The sequence below is a fragment of the Anolis carolinensis genome, chromosome 1, assembly GCF_035594765.1.
Source record: "Anolis carolinensis isolate JA03-04 chromosome 1, rAnoCar3.1.pri, whole genome shotgun sequence".
In the NCBI taxonomy this organism is placed as follows: Eukaryota; Metazoa; Chordata; class Lepidosauria; order Squamata; family Dactyloidae; genus Anolis; species Anolis carolinensis.
The window spans coordinates 127957675-127971728 of NC_085841.1; the positions used below are offsets into that span (position 1 = coordinate 127957675).

A 14054-nucleotide genomic window follows, 5' to 3' on the forward strand; every position below is an offset into this window, starting at 1 on the left:
ATGCTGTCATGAAAGTTTGTAAGAGGTTCTGAAGAAATGGAGAATCTGGAGAACACTAAAGTGAGAACAAAAATGAGATATATTTAGGAAGTTGTACTTACTTTAAAATTGAAACCAAGTTTGAAGTTCTTTCCCAATTTCTAATGGAGGAACTAAAGTTTTGTGATACAGAATATGTTTTGCTTTGTATGTAAAAAGTCCCAGGGTCAATTGTTGACATCTTAGCCCCAGCTCCTGCCAACCTAGCAGTTCGAAAACATGCAAGTGTGAGTAGATCTCACACCAGAAGCGACTTGCCATTTCTCAAGTCGCTCCTGACGTAAAAAAAATAAAATCATAATTCATGTTTTTCATGTGACGGCAGAGCCAGCTCTAGGTATTTTTCAAGTGTAGGTGAACAGAATTTTGGCACCCCTCCCAAACCAATCACTGAAAACTAAAAGCATTGTATAAACAAAAATGTTGGATAATAAGGAGGGATTAAGGAAAAGCCTATTAAACATAAAATTACATTAAGATTTTACAAATTAAGCACCAAAACATGTTTTACAACAAAGCAACAGAAAAAGCAGTTCAATACATGGTAATGTTATGTAGGAATTATTATATTTGCGAATTTAGCACTAAACATTGAACAGGGATATAGGGCAGTGTGGACTTAGATAACTCAGATAGCCTCCGGTATTTAAAAAACTCTAAAATCAGGACAATAAATAAAGAACAACACTCTGAAAACAGGAGAAATCCAGACAGTAAACAATCAGGGACAGCTAACACCTCCCAAAAAAAGATTCTCCCAGGCAAGAAGAAGCCAGGCCTTGAAGCCACAGGGCCATTAAATGCTAATCAAGGTGATAATTCTCTCACCCTGGACCTTTTACAGATATATAAACCCCACTTACCTCACAATCTCTGGAGGCCCCAAAGGCGGGCCCAGTGCAGGCACCGGGAGGCCCAGCGCGGGCACCGGGAGCCCTGAACACCTTCTTGGTGAGGCCTTCCTGGTGAAGCCTCACCAGGAAGGTGTCGCCAGGAAGGCATTTGGTGGTTTGGGAAGCAGAGAAGTGCTCCAAAGAAGGAGCCTCCACCACAGTCTGCGGGAGAGAGTTCCACTGCCGAACAGCTCACACAGTGAGGAAGTTCTTCCTGATGTTCAGGTGGAATCTCCTTTCCTGTAGTTTGAAGCCATTGTTCCGCATCCTAGTCAGCAGGGCAGCAGAAAACAAGCTTGCTCCCTCCTCCCTATGACTTCCCCTCACATATTTGTACATGGCTATCATGTCTCCTCTCAGCCTTCTCTTCTGCAGGCTAAACATGCCCAGTTCTTTAAGCCACTCCTCATAGGGCTTGTTCTCCAGACCTTTGATCATTTTAACTGCCCTCCTCTGGACACGTTCCAGCTTGTCAACATCTCCCTTCAACTGCGGTGCCCAGAATTGGACACAGTATTCCAGGTGTGGTCTGACCAAGGCAGAATAGAGGGGTAGCAAGACTTCCCTGGATCCAGACGCTATACCCCTATTGATGCAGGCCAAAATCCCATTGGCTTTCTTAGCAGCCGCATCACATTGTTGGCTCATGTTTAACTTGTTGTCCACAAGGACTCCAAGATCTTTTGCACATGTACTGCTGTCTAGCCAGGCGTCCCCCATTCTGTATCTTTGCATTCCTTTTTTTCTGCCGAAGAAAAGTATCTTGCATTTATCCCTGTTGAACTTCATTTTGTTAGTTTCAGCACATCTCTCTAGTCTGTTAAGATTGTTTTGAATTCTGCTCCTTTCTTCAGGAGTGTTAGATATCCCTCCCAGTTCAGTGTCATCTGCAAACTTGATGATCTTGCTTTCTAACCCTTTGTCTAAGTCGTTAATAAAGATGTTAAACAGAACCAGGCCTAGGATGGAACCCTGCGGCACTCCACTCGTGACTTTCAAAAATAGCAATTCAAGCTTTTGAAAAAAGAAAAAGAAAATACTTACTAGATAGTGGGGAAAATATGATTATCACAGAAAAGATGGCTTTTTGGTCAGTATGACTTCAAAAATAACAACAATCTTATTAAACACACATCTTGCTCAGGAGGTAGTTTGAGACCATGGTGAAGATTTGTGAAAAGATATAGCTAAACAAGCTGGTATGGAGAAGGCTGGATTTTGTTTTGCCTGAAAGAAGAGCCAGGCAGGATGCAATATATGCTTGGAAACTAACATAACAGGCCTCGGGGTCTGACAAATAATGCCGGTCAGACAAAGTGGAAGAAGGAAGCATGAAGAAGAGGATTAGAGAAATTGGCACAAATTACTGGTGTTTTTGCTGAGAATTCATATTGTACTGAAACACAGTGCCCTAGAAGGCACACACAACTCAGGATTAAACTATCACCATTCTCTTTTCAGTGTGTCAGTCCCTGTTGTGGCATCTTTATCTGGGGCTGTAGGCAGCTGCACTTGCTTTAATCTGCCAACATTAAGGATGGCTTTCTCTGACAGTTATGAACATGGGCCAGTTTTTTTTTCCTTTTAGGTTTTTGTTTCTCTTTGCTCCTAATCTCATTTCATTCTTCTATCCAGATGGTGTCTGTGTATATTCACATATCACCCATACAGTGACGTTTCTAAAATGTGCTCATCGGTGTAAAATAATGTCAAGAAATTGGAAAAAATATAATACCAGACATATATTTCAGAATCAACCAAGACTGTTTTTCACAGTGTGCAATGGACTAATTGCTGCCTGATAGATTAAGATTAAACATTTACCCCATCTTAGAGGTTGCACCAATTAAAAGTAAGAGTGAATTTCACATGATTCCTAGCATTTGTGGGAAAATTGTCCCTATTCTCAAAAGAGAAGAAATTTGTCTAAAACTGAAATCAGGGACTTTAAACTGGAATCCAAGGTGATGTGTTTACATCTTTTCAGAGTAAAACCAAGAGCAGTTTCACTGTCCTGCAGACAAGGAAGCGACTGACTATGTTCACCAACAGTGAAAGAAGACAGAAAAGGAGCAATTACTGATAAATCACTATTAGAATTTCATTATCTTCTGAATTACTACCACAAAATATTTTCATTATTGACAGTAAATAAATGTGGCCTAGTTTAATATATTTTTCACATTTTGGCACTTTCTATACCATCTATGAACATGAACCATGTATTTTTCTTCTTCTGAGAATGTGTCCAATGATTTATCCTTCAGCAAAATTGATGAGCTCCCTCTATCAGCTCCAGCTCCATGCAGGGACATGACAGAAGCCTCCCACAAGGATGGTAAAACATCAAAACATCTGGGCATCCCCTGGGCAATATCCTTGCAGATGGCCAATTCTCTCACTCCAGAAGCAACTCCGGTTGCTCCTGACACACACACAAAAAAGTTTTCAACATCTTGGCTGTTCAGTTTTCTACAGTTGGTACATCATTTTCCTAAGTTTTTAGCATCCAAAATTCTTGCCACTTTTAACATGTACTACAGTATTCTCTGATGTTCCTTTTTTTATTTGATCATCCAGTATTCCTAGTAATGCACTTTCTGGATTGAGGATGATTCTTGTTTTAAGAATTTCTTGGATTACTCATTTGAATTTTCACCCAGAAAATTTGCCTTTTTACAGGTCCACCACATATGGTAATAAGAATCGGTGCTGGAGGGAAATCAGCACTTTTTTTTTACTCATTAAAGATTGGAATGCAAAAGTAGAAAACAAAGTGGAATAAAAGATTGTAGGAAAATTTGGCACAAGGTCAGGAACTGAAGTAGGAGAATGACTGACTGAATATTGCAAGACTAACAGTTTGTTTATTACAAAGGCATGTTTCGATTGGCAAGGAGATCAGTAGCAAGTCTGCATTTTATCACTCTATCTGATTAACTTGTATACTGTATTGTATCATACATAAACCAGAATTAGATTCAGTGGAAGATGGCATGAAAATCGAAAGAAGGAATATTAACAGTTTAAGATATGCAGATGACACCAGAGTACTAGCAGGAAATAGCAAAGACTTAAAACAATTAAGGAGGAAAATAAAAGAAGAAAGACAAGTTTACAATTGGACATTAAGAAAACAAAAAAAATAATGACCACAGATTATTTACGCAAAGTAAATGATGAAAACATTGAAGCAGTTCAAGATTTTCCATACCTAAACTTAGCCTAATCATAATAGACATTGCAATCAAGAAATCAGAAGAATTGATGTCTCTCATTCATAGGCTCATCATATGTAAAATTCAACTGATAGAAGTCAACAGCAATCTAATACTATATAAGGAATGAACAGCTATATTTATAGGCTGCCACTACCACCAGAAATTCAGTTGGGAAGTTTACTTACATTTTATTTAGCTAACCAGAATTTGAAACCTGTTTGGGGACATTACCTAGAAAATTGACTTTCCATTTCATTTATACAATCTGTGCTTTAAAAAACCAGGAGAAAAGAAAGACTTGATTGGACAGATGAACTACTTTATAAACAGAGCATAAACCTGAAAGATCTTTCAGTTTCACAAAGTCCTGCTGTATTAACTTCTACCAGTTGTTATTGATTAATCAATTATTGCCACAGAGTGTTGTATTGATGTACCTGAGTAGACTTATCAACAGTTGTAAAACTGGACATGCTTGACCCTGCTGAGCATAATTGTTGCTGAACCTCAAAAACATGCTTAATCTTATTTTCCTTTCCCCACATCTTAAATAGGTTTTGTTAAAATATGGTATTCATGCTATTCCTTGTCCAGTAGATTCAAACTACAAGGCAGTCGTTTTTGGCTAAATAATCAGTTGAAGTACAATCTTTAATTAGAAATCCATCTGGCTCTCCATTTGCCTGCTTTTGAATGCCCCTCCCCTTGACATCACTGCATTCTATTTAGCATCTTTTATTCTATTTTTAGGTAGATCTGTGCTGATTTTTTAAAATTCCATTTATTTCTTTGATTTATGCTTAAGGTTGGATTTTCATTTAAATATTTGTTTGATTTATAAATATCTGAGTGCTATTTTTGTGAGCAGCAACAACAACTGGGCCCTTCTTGCAGGGTTGAAAATATATTGAGCTCTATTGAGGCATTCAGGTTTATGTTAAATTGAATGTGTGAGTAAAGTAGCAATTTAGCTCTGTCCCACCTTAATCACATGTCTTCTTTTTAAAAAATAAAACATCATCAAAGATGCTAAGCTTAAGTTGTATAGCCGCCCTATGCTTATCCCAGGTCTATTTCCTCACCAGCCACCCCCTCTCATATTTGCAGGATTGTCTAGTCACCTTTTGGGGAGTAGGAATAATGGAATATCTCAAAAACCACTGCCAGACTGAAGAACATTTTCTCCAACTCTCCAACAGTTCCATCGGTCAGAATATTTGTTTTGAGAGCTGCCATGTTTCAATAAAACAATTAGCCACTTCAGAGGAATTGTTTGGAATTGGTATAAACCTTTCCTAGACTCCCAGAGCAGCTATTTATGTAGGGTTGTTGTGAGTTTTCTGGGCTGTATGGCTATGTTCCACAAGCATATTCTCCTGACATTTTGCCCACATCTATGGCAGGCATCCTCAGAGGTTGTGAGATATACTGGAAACTAAGCAAGGGAGGTTTATATATCTATGGAAAGCCCAGGGTGGGAGAAAGAACTATTGTCCGTTGGAGGCAAGTGTGAATGTTGTAATTAATCACCTTGATTAGCATTAATGGCCTTGCTAGCTTGATGGCCTGGCTTCTTCCTGCCTGGGGGAATCCTTGGGGCAAAATATCAGGAGAAAATGCTTCTGGAACATGGCCATACAGCCCGTAAAATTCCCAACAATCCAGTGATTCCTGCCATGAAAGCCTTCGACAACATATTTATGTAGGTATAGGCCATTCCAAAGGCTTGCTCTCAAGGGAAGTGTGACCTATGGGGAGAATATGGGTGGCAATATGCCAGGAGTGTGAGTATCTATTTGAAGCCAAACATACTACAGAACTGCTGCTATAATATACCCTATTCACCTGCAAAAATGTAGCTGGGAGGGACAGGAGTAGAATTCAGTTATTTCACTAAACTCACAGGACTTCTGTGCTGATGATGAGACATGGCCCAAAGAATCAGGGTTGATTTTCCCACACATTGGTTTAACAGATTTTCTGTAAAATTACTAAAGTGGCTCAAATTCAATCCCAATACACTTGTCTCACATCTTTAATCCATTTCAGGAAACACATGCTGAAGTTGTAGTTCCCAGAACATCATCTGTCCTTGTTAGGAGCCCCCAATGGTGCAATGGGTTAAGGACTGATGACCAAAATGCCAGCACCATGAATCCAGGGAGTGGGGTGAGCTCCTGTCTGTCAGCTCCAGCTTCCCATGTGGGAAAATGAGAGAAGCCTCCCACAGGATAGTAAAAAATCCAAGCTTCCCCTGGGCAACATCCTTGCAGACGGCCAATTCTCTCAACCCAGAAGAGTCTTGCAGTTTCTCAAATCGCTCCTGTTATGAAAAATATCTGCCCTTGCTCAGACATTATATTGATTCCTCTTAAAAGTAGCTTCTCAGATTCCACATATTAAACCATGAACTAAGGCTGTATGAGCTGGACAGACACATAAAGGCCATTTGCACCTGTTATGGAGACTTTTTACACATGAAGATAAGTTTAATTTTTTAAAATTTTGACCAAATTCCCTTTAGAGTGATTTTTAAAAACCTTAAGTACTGATCATGAACTAGTTTACAGGATAAGAAGTAAGAACTAATTTATATCACTTACCTTATATACTCGAATATAAGATGAGTTTTTCAAACCTTTTTGGGGGCTGAAAAAGCCTGCCTTGGTTTATATTGGGTGATGTGCTGCTACTGCTGTTACCAAGTCCCCGGCCTTGTGTTCACCTCTGAAGCCTCTTCCTCCATTCCATCTGCAACCTCTTCCTCTCGTTGCAAGGGCCCTGCGCTGGCAGTGAGGGGCCTCCGGTCCCAGTGAGAAATCTGCGCTGGCAGCGAGATGCCTCACTGCAAGCAGAGGACGCGATGCAGTCCTCTTGCTGCGAACGAAGAAGGCAGAAGGGGCTCACAGCGAGAGGGCTCTGCTGCATTCTCCACTTGCAGCGAGGCCCTTTGCTGCAACCAGAGGCCTCTCACAACGAGCACAGAGCCTCAGGTCACAGCGAGGGGCCTCCGGATGTAGCGAGAGGCCTGCATTGGCAGCAGGAGGCCCCACAGTGAGCGGAGGATGCAACGGGCACAGCGGAGCCTTGTCGCTGCAAGCCCCTTCTTTTTTCCTTCCTTCACAGCAAGAGGGCTCCGCTGCATCCGCTGTGTCCCCCGCTCACTGTGAGGCCTCTAGATGGCCCAAAGAGTCTCTTCCAACTCTATTATTATTTTATTATGACACAGCAAACAAGATAGATATGCTGGATTACTATTATTATTCATATTAATATTATCAAGGCTGGATAGCCAGCTGTTGGGGGTGTTTTGATTGTGCTTTTGCTTCATGAAGGCAGGAGGGGGTTGGACTAGATGGCCCAAGGGGTCTCTTCCAACATTATTATTATTATTATTATTATTATTATTATTATTATTATTATTATTATTAGTAATATTATTAAGGCTGGATGGCCATCTGTTAGGGGTGCTTTGATTGTGCTTTCCCTTCATGAAGGCAGAATGAAGGGGTTTGGACTAGATGGCCTTTAGACGTCCCTTCCAACTCTATGAATGGAGTCTTAGTCAACCACAAGCCAAACATGAGCCAACAGTGTGATGCTGCAGCTGAAAAGGCCAATGCCATTCTGGAACGTAGCATCACACTGAAAAGCCAATGCCATTCTCAACAGGAGAAACCTGAGAGAAGGCAAAAAGGAACTGATATGACACTTTACCTCAGCTGTTTTTAAATTGCTTTTAAAGGTAATTATTTAATGGAATTATTTAATGGAACTGTTTATTTTAACTTATTGTACAATGTTTAGTATTGTCTTTTGTTTAACATTTTTATGGTTTTGTGTTTATATAGGCAATTAATGTTTGCCTGTTACTTTGTTGGAAGCTGCCCTAAGTCCCCATGGGGAGATAGGGCAGGGTACAAATAAATTATTATTATTATTATTATACATTATTGTTGATACAGTAGAGTCTCACTTATCCAACACTCGCTTATCCAACGTTCTGGATTATCCAACGCATTTTTGTAGTCAATGTTTTCAATATATCATGATATTTTGGTGCTAAATTTGTAAATACAGTAATTACAACATAACATTACTGCGTATTGAACTACTTTTTCTGTCAAATTTGTTGTATAACATGATGTTTTGGTGCTTAATTTGTAAAATCATAACTTATTTTGATGTTTAATAGGCTTTTTCTTAATCTCTCCTTATTATCCAACATATTCGCTTATCCAACGTTTTGCCGGCCCGTTTGTGTTGGATAAGTGAGACTCTACTGTACCATATTGTTTTTGTTGACCCTCCTTTTCCACTTACAAAGCTAGTTTATTGTTTTTCTTTGAAATATGGTAAATATTCAAAAACATTTGGTACTAATGCCCCAATTAAAGTAATGTTATAGCTATCTATTTTTATTTTTGAAATTTACTAGTAGCTGCTGCATTTCCTACCCTCGGCTTATACTTCAGTCAATAAGTTTTCCCAATTTTTGTGATAAAATTAGTTGCCTTGGCTTATATTCGGATCGGCTTATACTTGAATATTTACGGTATATTGCAAATCCTTCATATATCAAAATTTCCATACAGGATAACAATTGCAATAAACATGTATGAATTAGTTTACTTCATTGGTTCTACAAGTTCTTTGAAATTCTATATAAGATCACTGCATGTTTCTAAGGCCCCTTCAACATTGCCATATCAAATCCAAATTATCTGCTTTGAACTGGATTATATGGCAGTGTACATTAATATAACCCAGTTCAAAGCAGATAAAGTGGATTATTTGCTTTATCGTCTGAATTATATGGCAGTGTAGAAGGGGACTAAAACATATTTATAAAAAAGGTAAAACACATCTTGCTGCTGAAACAAGAATTAAATAGGAAAATACGTATTTTTAAAAGAAAACATCATCTGTGTTCTTTTGTTAAATGCTGTTAAAATACCACCAACAAAAATAATGTGCTAAAATGTTTGAAAGCCATCTGTGCCACTTCAGTTAAAAATTGTTTTCTAAGGATTAAAACAAATCCCCAAAGAAACAAGCAATTAATAGATCTGACATAATATATTTTAAAGCAGTTGGTAATAGAGATAAAACTGTTATAAAAATGTATAAACATCTATGTGAGCTAAGCTGGGAGCTGAAAAGGGGGAAATGTCAGTAGGAAAATATCTGCTGCTCTAAGTTACAACTCTCACAGCCAAGGTTTCAAATATACCAAAACATATTGACTATTTTCAAAAGTCTATATCTGAAATAGAGATCTGTAGGGTCATTTTACCACCGTAATTCATTCCTCCTCCTGTATTTCTCCGAAGTCACTGCTCAGATGGATGAGACTGACAGTCTAGAGACCTCATCATATGGATTCCCCCCTGCTTTATTTTGTTCCATTTTGCCTGCAATCACTGGAGAAATGGTGGGTGCCCTCCTTCCTTCCCCCATCCCATGGGGTCATCAGGGCTCCTATCAGACATTGGAAAGTGTGGCAACGTGAGTTGCCGCATTGCAGTTTCTCCCAAAAACAGCTGACAGCTCTGTTGAAGCTACCCAAAAGTCAATTTACTTACCGTGGTTGGTGAGGAAGCATCTTGCAATGCTTCCTTGCCACTTCAGCCATCAATGGAGCAGCGCCATGGCCTGCTCTAGCTGTGGTGCAGCTGGCTAGTAACCAGCTGCTATAAATCACTACTGGCCGAGAGGTCATGAGTTCGAAGCCTGGGTCGGGTTAAGCCTCCGACCATTAAGAAAAAAATAGCCCCGGCTTGCTGTTGACCTATGCAGCCCCGAAAGACAGTTGTATTTGTCAAGTAGGGAAAATTTAGGTACGCTTTATGCGGGAGGCTAATTTAACTAATCTACAACACCATAAAAACTGCTCACGAGGAAAAGAATGAGGAAGAACAGCCACCAATGGACGGTGAAGCAACAGCTCCCCCTGTAGCCGGAATCGTGAAGCTGGAAAGATGTTAAAATGCCTCTGTGTCTGTCTAAAACTGAATGTTGTTTGTCTGTTGGCATTGAATGTTTGCCATATATGTGTTCATTGTAATCCGCCCTGAGTCCCCTTCGGAGTGAGAAGGGCGGAATATAAATACTGCAAATAAATAAATAAATAGTCAAACTTACACCATCCATTGCTATGCATGTTAATGAGTGTTGAAAATTCCAATACAGTAGAGTCTCACTTATCCAACACTCGCTTATCCAACATTCTGGATTATCCAACACATTTTTGTAGTCAATGTTTTCAATACATTGGAATATTTTGGTGCTAAATTCGTAAATACAGTAATTACTACATAGCATTACTGCGTATTGAACTACTTTTTCTGTCAAATTTGTTGTATAACATGATGTTTTGGTGCTTAATTTGTAAAATCATAACCTAATTTGATGTTTAATAGGCTTTTCCTTAATGCCTCCTTATTATCCAACATATTTGCTTATCCAACATTCTGCTGGCCCATTTATGTTGGATAAGTGAGACTCTACTGTATTTGTGAAATGCCATTGAACATTGGAGACTAGATGGTTACTAACTTGCACAACCTGAATATATGTAACACTGTCCAGCTTTTAGCCATTGGCAAATCCTTTACATTTCTCTGATAACAAAAGTATGTTGAATAATTGTTAGCAATCTGAAATCAAGATTTTAGCTAACCCAAGATGTACAGCAGAGTACATCAGAAAACTAGAAGACAACACAGTTATCCAAAATGGAAAAGTCCAGCTTCTCATACAGTAGACACTAGACAGCATTAATGGAGACCCATTGTGCTATAACAGTGAAGAAACAGCCATGTTAGAGTTTTGAATTGGCATGTAGAATATCCAGTTTTGAAGTTCCCATGGACTCTTGAAATTCACTGGCAGATATTCCAGCAGCTGTTTCCTCTCGGTCTGACATAACTCACAAAGTTTTAAGTTTAAAACAAGGAATAGGAGATCCATGTAACAATTTCTTGGACTTAAGCCCAGCTTCTGGTTCATTTACACTAGGTTTACCTTATAAAAATGCAGCCAGAACCATCAGAAATTATAAAAATTATGGTACCTAAATAATCCATCAGGTGGTTCTTAACACAATATCACAATTAGCAGAATTTATTCTTGTACTCTAATGGGTTCAAAATTGTTTTTATAAAATTGTTAGAAAAATAATCATATATCAATGCTTTCCTACACTACTTGTCCTCAAGGAGTATTCCAAAGGGAAAGTCTTTAGCTTGTTTTGCTGAAGAAAACATTTTTCTTGACCCCATTTCCAAGACAGAGACATTCAAAGTCTCTCAAGCAAAGAAGCAAGAAGTGTGTCAAGAAAGAAAGCAGTGGAAGCCACATTGCATTTATATTAATTAAACCTTGAATATGATTTTATAAAAACTCTTCAAGGTTCATGGCTGCAATGGGATAGGAGATTAAGCTCAGCAGTTTATTTAAAGACACCAGTTTAATTGCCCAGTATTATACCCCCAAGCAAACAATTAAATCAACTTTATATAGAATTATTACAAAACCATGCCATGACAGTGTTTGAACAATAAAAGCATATGACATAAAAACAACCTCACCAATAAATAGCAATTCTTGAGCTATGTACATCACACTTATTCATTCTGTCTTATTTTGGTGCTCTAGGAGTTATCATTATATGACCAAGGCATGTCAAAATATTTTGAAACATGGATCAGAATGTTTTGAACTTGTTTAATTTAACCTGAAATCATTAGGAACTTCAACATTTTCAGTCTCTTAAGCAAACCATTTCCCTCAACATCAGGTCTTCATCATATGGACACTTTCTGACTTTCCTCCTTCATCATCATCCAGTTTAACAGGATCCTTTAGTCCTCTAGAGTCACGTTTTCTCACCAAATGCACAGAACAATACCCATGATGTAGGCACATTTTAATTGTGCTACTTGAGAAACTGAACACAGTGTCCTCAAAATTGTATCAATGGGTTTACTCCATTTTGCAATTGGTTTATGTATTCTGTCAATTTGAAGGTTTTTTTGTGTATGTCAGAAGTGACTTGAGAAACTACAAGTCGTTTCTGGTGTGAGAGAATTGGCCATCTGGAAGGACGTTGCCCAAGAGATGCCTGGATGTTTTGATGTTTTTACCATTCTTGTGGGAGGCTTCTCTCATGTCCCCACATGGGGAGCTGGAGCTGACAGAGAGAGCTCCTCCGTGCTCTCCCTAGATTTGAACTGACAAGGTCAGCATCCCAACCTTCAAGTCATCAGTCCTGCTAGCACAAGGGTTTAACCCCTTGTGCCACTGGGGGTTATAAGTAATACTATATTGCGCCACTGGGAGCTATAACAAATATTCCAGGCTATTTTCAAAGATGATAAATGATGCCATGAAGCTGATGTGTATGCTTGGATAAGAAACAGTTCTTCCCCCCATTCAAACTGAAATGAATTGAAACATAAACAAAGTGACCTGCTTATGATGGCAAAGATATACTCAATGAGCTGTTTTATAGCCAGGACATTGTGATATTGAAGATTCCCGAGGAGCAGCAGACTTCTACGAAAAGTAAATCCATTGCTTCTCCACCCATATTATTTGTCATTTCTAAAGATTTTCATTTATGTTCTGCTGCGTTCTGACTGGTGTGTTCAGGGATTCTTCATAATGTGTGGGAGAACTCCATTTCCTCCGACAGCAGCAGGGATATAAGAAAAAAGTTGCTTTTCTGTGAATTGGGGCATAGTTGCTTTTGTATTTCATGCTCTGTAGTCTAAAAGTGCAATGAAACAAGAATATTGCAGTTCAGAGAGAGTTCACATGAAACCCTGGAATGGCTTTTTCAGAGTGACTCTCGGGAGCAATTGCTTCACATTTGAAAATGACAAGATTGTATTATCTACTGAAGGCTCTTCTACACAGGCACAAAATCTCTGATGGGTCACGGATTTTCCTGAGGTGTCCAAATCACGCCTCAGGAAAACCCATATTAATCTGGATAAAAATGGGATATTCCTTTTTTCTCCAGATTAATTTGGCATTTACAAAGTGCTGTGCCTTTGCAGGTGCCAGGCCTGTGGGGATTGACTCTTTCCCTCAAAAACTTACCAGAGGAGCTTGCCAGCAGCACAGGCCCCTCCAGAGAGTTCTACTGACACACAAAAATGATGTGTCAGGAGGTGGGGTGGAGGAGGGATATGAAAAACGGATGGTAGAACGTAGGCATGTTCAATCCATTAAAATGGTTCAAAGGTCATTACAAAACTGGGTGGCACTGGTGTTTCATTTCTAAAGTGTTTCTAAAATATCACTAGTGATAGTTTTATTACTATTTCGTTAAGTTAAGCAATTGTGCACCTGAGGGGCTTCTTGGGCTTCTTTCCCCTCATTTTTATGACTATTGGGGTGAAACTTGCTACAATGGTAGAACACATTTACCACTGTTAGCCCATCAGATTTCAGAACATTTCACTTATCCACAGAAGTTTTATAAACAACATTTTGTAAAAATAAATAAAATATCTTCCTAGCTTGAAAGTGTTATTTCCTTTTTAACAGTGTAGTCTTTACTTTGAAAATATTTATTCTACTCCAGAAATTTTGTTTGTGTGGCAAAACTACAGTATGTTGTATTAGTTGAGACTCAATGATGAGATATTCATTGAAAAACTATCATGCTATAGCACAATGTCTCTCCTGCAAAGACAAAGTTTTTCCAGTTTAATAAACTTGCTCCGTATTTCTATGATCGAACCAATTAGGAAATGGCATTTATCACCCAGGAACAAAAATAACAGTGTAGAATAGCCAGGGCATCCAGCCTCTGAATAATCTATATATATAATAAAAGTGAAATCGGAGTATGTATCAGCGTTTTGATTGGCCTGGCGGAATATGTGCT

The 14054-nt window shown here is 38.8% G+C and overlaps 1 protein-coding gene across 2 annotated transcripts in view; it reads left to right on the plus strand.

Annotated features, from left to right (window-relative positions):
• LOC107983242 (protein eyes shut homolog) overlaps window positions 1–14054 on the plus strand; it is a 206204-nt gene that overhangs the window by 116692 nt on the left and 75458 nt on the right. The window lies entirely within an intron of this gene.